The sequence below is a fragment of the Tyto alba genome, unplaced genomic scaffold, assembly GCF_018691265.1.
Source record: "Tyto alba isolate M040663 unplaced genomic scaffold, T.alba_DEE_v4.0 Super-Scaffold_46, whole genome shotgun sequence".
Classification (NCBI taxonomy): domain Eukaryota; kingdom Metazoa; phylum Chordata; class Aves; order Strigiformes; family Tytonidae; genus Tyto; species Tyto alba.
The window spans coordinates 6,707,832-6,715,198 of record NW_024881322.1 but is presented as its reverse complement, the minus strand read 5'-3'; positions in this window follow the sequence as shown (position 1 = coordinate 6,715,198).

Below are 7,367 nucleotides of genomic sequence, written 5' to 3'. Positions count from 1 at the left end.
GATGACTTATTTTAAGGCCAATGCATTATTTTCTGACAGTAACTGAGAGGAGATTCACACTCAAAAGTTATTCTTGAAAGGGTGATTTTTGCAGAGCTGGGAACACTGACTCACTCTTGCCATCCTCTCAGTCGCCAGTGCGTGATGCAGAGGTGAGGCAGGAAAAGGAAGCGAGTGATGTCTTGCTTTTGCTGTGATAGAAATAAGGGCTGGTTTGTGACTTGGCTCTTTTCCTGAAAATTTCCAGCGTGAGATGGGAGACTGCAAATAGCAAATCACAGATAGCTGGCTTCTGGTGCATAGAGGCAAAGTTTTAATTCCTCTTACTTTCAGATAATTGCTTAAAATACATTGAGACGATGCAGTCCCCAAGGAAGGGAAAGAAAGACAAGATTAGCATACTCTCACATGGTCTTGTCATACTAAATCTAGCATAGGTAGAGTTACAAATGTCATCATGAGATACGTTTAGTCGAGACACATTTACAAAGATACACCTTCTCCAAAGAAGAGCTCTTTTTCTCTAACTTTCCTGTAAATGCCGCATCTCGGCTCTGCTGCCAAATGAGTGCATTTGCTGGTGGAAATGCCCTTTTTTTCCCTCATGTTGCATAGTGCAAGTGCTGTCCCTTCACTGGGTTGCACCACAATGAAGCAACACAGCTGGAACAAATGCAGTTACGTTGGGATACAGCTGTGTTTACAGCAGTGAAAATGTGCCAAACTGCGTTATTCAGGCAATGGAGGAAGGAAAAACGATTTAAAACAGCTATCTGGAATGGTTGATGCTTTTCTTGTGCTTAGGTAAATTATTATTTTTACATCTACATACCAAAAATGCAATTTTAATCTGTCTGTGACTGAAGGAAGACAATTTACTCATGATATTTGGAAATGCTTTAGCTAATATTGGACACAGAGAGAGAGCACTCTAACACAAATGGAAAAGGTGTCAAACCTGTAATGGTAATGAATTCCTCAAAAATACCCTCACTGATGCCTTGCAAATGAAAACGGGGTCTCTATGGAAATTTTTCATCAAAAAATTTTGGTTTAAAGTAAAATCCAATTATTCACAAAGGTTATTATGTAGTGCAAAGTTTTCATACAGTGTATTCTGTTGAAATTTATGCCCCTTCACTGAAAAACAAAATCCAGCTGGAATATACTTTGTGTATTTTTCTGAAAACTGAGACGCTGCATTTGAATACGTGATCGCTGGTAGCTGTACATTTAAGGCCAGAAATTCCATTTTTGTGTTCTGAGAAGGGTCACATCACCAGACTAAATCTTACATTTAGACTCCTCCCAAGAGATAATGAAGGGAATGAAGGGAAGCTTAACAAACCTGCCCCAGAATAAAAGTACAATATTTCAAGGTGGTCTTTCTTTTCATTAGAAATTGAATGAGTTGTAAGCATGTAAACAGTGAGTAAATGAAGAATAGAGCAACACAAGAGATGATACACAAAGATAAGTGATATCTTCCAGTACTTCATATTACAAACTCAACAAAAGGCCACCTCAGCCTTTACTACAGAGTCACTAGCCGAGCTAGACATCTCCTAAGTTTCAACAGGCAAGCTTCAAAGAAGATTTTGGAGCATCTTCTGATGGGAGCATCAGTGTAAACAAGCACTTGTTTCTCTGATGCTTGGAGCAAAGGCAACACAGAGGGGCCTGTTATAGCAGTGTTACATCTAGGCACTAAAATATTGCTCAGTGTAAAAAAAAATACAGGCTAATACATTTCAGGGGGGAAAATGCCAGCTATATTCCAATGGGAGGGAAAAACACTAACAGCAAGTGATACTAGAAATAAATCAGGTGTAAACAGTGCGGTTGCGAACTTTAGGAGAAAAAAATAATGACCATGAGGAATTCAGTTTTTGTGCTGCTTCAAGGCTCTAGGAAGACAACGCACATTTCACTAGTTTCAGCTGTTAAACCCTAGCCTGGCGTGGCTGGCAAAGATTGAAGAAGGCTGATGATGAGGATGAGCAAGAGTCCAGAAGAAATGAGGGCTGAACTCCTATTTGAGGAATTGTAAAAAGCAAACAAAACAAAAAAATATCAGTGGCAGACTTGTGGAGAAAACGATGACATCCTCAGGATTTCCCCCTTCACTAGCAAATACCTCCAAGTCTGCAAAGGTTTGCAACTTTTTCACAGTGCTAGAAAAATCATCTCAGCCCTGCAGGCATCCTGGCAGCTGGTGCGAGGGTTGCTCTGGCTTTTGCAGTGAGGCTCTTTTACTGGGCTGTGGAACAGACCTTTGTTGCCTCCTGAAAAATACCTTTTTTTTGAAAGGTAATACAACACCTTTGCCTTCACATCATACATTTTTGAGAGCTCAGCTCAACCACGGTCTGACTATGTCCCGTTTGTTCAAAGAATATTTAGAGAGAGGTTTCAAAATGTCAACAAAATTTAATAAATTCTAGTACCACAATAGTGAAAGGATGCTCTAGAAAGGCATTTCAATGGCATGGCCCAAAAAGAGGATGAGCAAGAGGGAGACTCCATGGTCAATGAGGAAATACTGGGAAAAAATACAATCCACATTATGAATTTAATATCAGATGTTGATTATGTTCTGTATGATACAGTCCCGAGTGGGAAAAGAAATAAGAGCCTTCACCCTCTCGCAGTACCAAGCTGTCCACTGCCACAGTAGAATAAAAGTAAGAAACGTGCAAAAGTGGAGAAAAAACATTCAGGCAGCTTTCCTGTTGACGCTATACAGTCTTTCCAAAAAGTGAGCAAGTGGCCTGAATTAAATTAATAATTAGTTTTGATCAGAGGACCTTGCTGTATTATCTGGTTAGTTATTTATGTATTTGTGCACACCCACAGCCAGCAATAGGGTAACAGTCAATGTCTTTATTCCTAATGTGACTTATTTTTTCCAGGTTATGAAAGGCAGGTTAATATTTGATCTTATATCAATAAATCTCCCTATACTAAACATATAAAGGTTATTCTGGAAAAACATCCTGGCATGGCCATGAACATACCGTGATAGTTTATAGGAGGAAAAGTTCACTAAGTATCTGAAGAATCTCACTGCAATTATGTGAATATGTGAATATACTGATGCCAATCCCTGTTACAGTTATTGTCACAGGTGATGTCATGGACAGGTATTTGAAATATGTGACTTATGAATTTAATATGATCTCTTATGGACTCTGTTTCACCACCATAGTAGCTGAATGGCATTGATTTCTTCCATCTCGCCCCGCTTATCTCAAGCTCTTTCATTTCGCTTGTCTTATTGATTTTCATGTTCACTTCATGCATTATCTCACCGGAAGCTGGTAATGAATCAATGTGGCCTCCTAAATATATGGTCTGTTATAACCCTTCGGAAAGAGCCACTTTACAGCTGTCTATATCAAAAAGCACTAAGTAGCTATTGTACGCATCTAAACAAGAGAAGACATGTTTGTCCCAACCCGACTTACGGATGGAAGGCCTCTACTGGTTTTCTATTGAATGCATGTATTTTTAAACACCTGCCATGATAATATGGACTTAAAAAGAAAACACTGGAGCAAGCTAAAGAGAACTCAGTGTGCGTCCTTCATCTCAAGTAGTTCCATTTCTAGTGGCTCAACAACCGTCTGCTTGTAAGTTGTGTGCCTTCCTCTCAACCCCTTCTTTTCTTATATCGAATAACACTGGAAGGCCTTCAGAGCAGGGACTAGCTCTTATTATATGCTTACATTGCCCATAGTGTGCAATTGTCATCAGAGTCCCATTAGCACAAAAGGGACACCTGAAGTATAGATAACAGTAATACTAATTATGCAAAACAGTGCCAGGACAGCTATGATGACAAATTGTGATTTTTGCTTCCTGCTGTTCTTACATCTTTAGGTAACATTAAAATTTAATGGTTAGTTCATTCCCATAGATGCACTCTTATTTATCCTAGTTGGCTTGCTCCAGTACATAAGGCTACTGATACAGCTTTCTGCTAAACAGAGACAGGTCTAGCTGAGAAAGGAAGACTTGTACTTGAAACTGCTGCTTGAAACTAGTCAGTGTAATAACACAGAAAGCGAGTTTTCGCTTGAAGATGTTTTAAATGGGTACTTGAGGGAAACGTAACAACATCACAAACACCCTAAATTAACCAGCACCTCAGTGATAGAAAACAGAATGTTAAATTTAGGGATTTTGCCAAAGAGATTTCACATGAGTTAAAAAATCTACTTGGCTGAACAAAAGTAGAAGATGCATATGTTCATTTTGGAGCTCTCCAACATGAGAGCAAACACTGACTTTTTAACAGCCATATATATGAAATGTAGAGTGATTGCTGACAATATTGTGTGCATCGTTTACTTCTAGGCCCATACAAACCTCATCCTGCCCCACACCGAAATTGGGTTCAAGCAGAAACTTGTCGGAGAGGCCTCCAGGGCGCAGGTCAGTGGAGCCTGCAAGTCCCCGGTTTGTGTCAACTGCCTGTGTGTCCCACGGGACATTGCACCGACCGTAACACAGCTGGCTGTTCTGGCTACCCGCTGCAGGACTTCTTGGCGGGGTTAGAAGTGTGTTTCCGTGATTGTGTTGCCTGAGATGTGAAAAGTCAGGCTCAGAGTGTTTGGAAAGGCTTCAAGGCCTGATTTTCAAAGCTTGAGAGCTCTCTCATTCCCATCTAATTCACTAGGGGCCAGACAGCTGAAGACTTTTCACAACCCTGAATAAATGAATGTATTGGTAACAAACATGCAGGGCTTGCATTGCTAGAAAACAGCAGCATTTTAGTGTTCCACTGGCTCTTTCTGCTTGTGCTCTTTACCTGCAAGTGCTGTCCCAAATGTGGACAGACAGATTAAAATTCATGCTGAAGTATACAGAAAATGAACTGCCAGAGCTGAGTGAACACACAAAACCTGTATGCAAACCCTTTGGACATTAAATGCTGCATAGCCCTTTTGCCAGGGGATATTTTTGGCAGTGAAAAGGGTTCAGGCATATAAGGTGCCTCTACACTTCCCAACCCCTACAACGAACTTTAAATTAGCCTGCCTTGAGATTCTCATCAGACACTAGGGAGACCTGTTGTCTGTGCTGAGCAAAACCTCCCCACTCACAACAACTGCCTGGAAGCCCTTGCCTGACTGGACCTCTCAGATGGGCTCTGCCAGGCTCTTGGGCCAGGAATTTAAATTAATTCAAGAATTCATTCATTCAAGCAGAAAGACTGAAACACTTATTTCAAAGCAAAAATAGGTAAACAAAAGAATCAAAATCTCCTATACTTGTTTGTCTTTACAAGCTGGTTTGACTTTAAAAAGAAACAACAAAAAACCTCTGAGAGACACCACAAGGCTTACCAGCATTGCAATAAAACTGTGAGTCGACAACATTTGGTTTTGTTAGCTCTGCTGTGGCTAAGTGAACAAATGGCTTATATGATATTAAAAGATTTTTTTTTTTTTATCTGCTCAGAAGCTCTTCCTCATTTACAAGGCCGGGCATGTGATGCATTTGCCCTCCTCTTGTTTGAGTGTTTCTGGTTTTCAGAGTCTCAGAAAAGCTTCAACCAGTGGGCCCTACAGCAATGTCTCTCGACCAGCTATCATCATGATTCACAACCACGAGAGTAATTCAGTAAGCATCTCTTTTATACAGTGCTACGGGGAAATTTCAAAGCCCCTACATCTCCAGAGGTGCCTGCACCAGGAACCCTGCCATGTGAAGGCTGAGGACATTCACAAACTGCACCTTGCATCTGCAGCAAATTACCACCAGTCGTCAGTGACCACTTCAAAACATCCTCACAGTTCTTCCAGGTAGTTTTACTAGAAGCCTAATTAAAATGTTCTTGGTTGAACTATTAGTCTGTGAAGGTCTCGTAGGTAATTGCTTTGGTGTGCTTACAATTTCCAGTTGTACGAGGTGCTTCACAGTGACCTGCAAGCAGTGGTAGGTCTGTGAGATAATTCCTCCTCCCTAAACAGGTCCCCCTGCTGTGACCTGGTTTAATCCCATTTCTACCTGAAGGAGCCCCTGAAAAACATAGTTTTTACTGCCATCTAATGTCCACCCAGCCTGCCTAACCTCCTGCTGCTACAGTGTATTAGGCTAATAACATTAGATCAGTGAGTCTCCTGAACCTATTTATCCGCAGCAGGACACCTGGCTCATCGCAAGTTGCCTGCCCCATCACAGCAACCTCCCAGCCGAATCCCGCTCGGCTCTTGGCAGCATCACCCTGCAGCCCGTGGGACCCACACGTTTGCTGTGGCTCCGAGGAGCGCCCAGGAGAGGGGCTGGGAGAGGCTCAGCTCTAGGCTAGCGTGTGGGCTGCTGTTTTGGGGAGGCCACCTGGTAGTAGCGCACGTCCCTAACCCTGCTGCCCTGTCCCAGCCCCCCAGGAAGGTCTCGTGGCTGAAGATCCCGTGGGAGAAGGTTGAAGGGGATCGCCACGGCTGTGTGGCACCCACCCCTTGCTGGCCTGGGCTGTCCAGGGGGATACACAATCCACAGGACAACACCAGAGAGAGACCCCCGGCCTCCTCTCACCAGCCAGATTTGGAAGAGCAGAGGAAAATTCCACCTGACACAGCCACCACAAAACCCTAGGCTTCGGCAAAAAGGAGCAACGGCTCAGGTACCTCACATCCTGGCAAACGTCAGGGAAGGCATATACCTGTATCCCACATATGCTGAATTTAAACTGCCTACACGGGACTGCACAGGCACAGCTAGAGCCTCCAAGTGCTTATTTCAGCATTGCTGTCTGCCATAACAGATTTGCACAACGCTAAATCTCATTCTAATTGACCAGAACTGCTGGTTGTTATAATTAAATTGCAGTCTGATTTTACTTAGCTATAACTGATAGAACAAAAAGATACAGAAATTAAACCAAATTGGAAGGAAATTGCACTAAATACTGGTGTGAATATTAGACCAGAAATAGGCTGAAGAAAAGTGGCAAGCATCACAGCCACCACTATTTATAGACATTAATATTTAGGGACCAAAGAAATCTAAAAGAGTTTTTTAATGTGTGGTTTGTCTACATCCATCACTCTAAAATAGAATTTGGATTTCAGTTAAATGGACAAAAGCTGAGATTGTTGGGTGACAGCATTGTGGGCTCAGCTTTTTCAGACACGTTGACTGGATACTTACTCTCGGGTTTACTGGTGGAGCTGAAGCCCATGCTTCTAATGCCCATTTTTCTACTGTCATATTTCTTCCCTCTTGCCAGACTATTTTATTTAGTCTGTTGTAGAAAAGCTGGTTCATTGGGCAAGCCCTAGAACTAGGTCATTCCATTTCCCTTCCAGATTTACTCTTCTCTGTTTTGTATTAATGAACCTTTAAACGGAGGTGGGTTT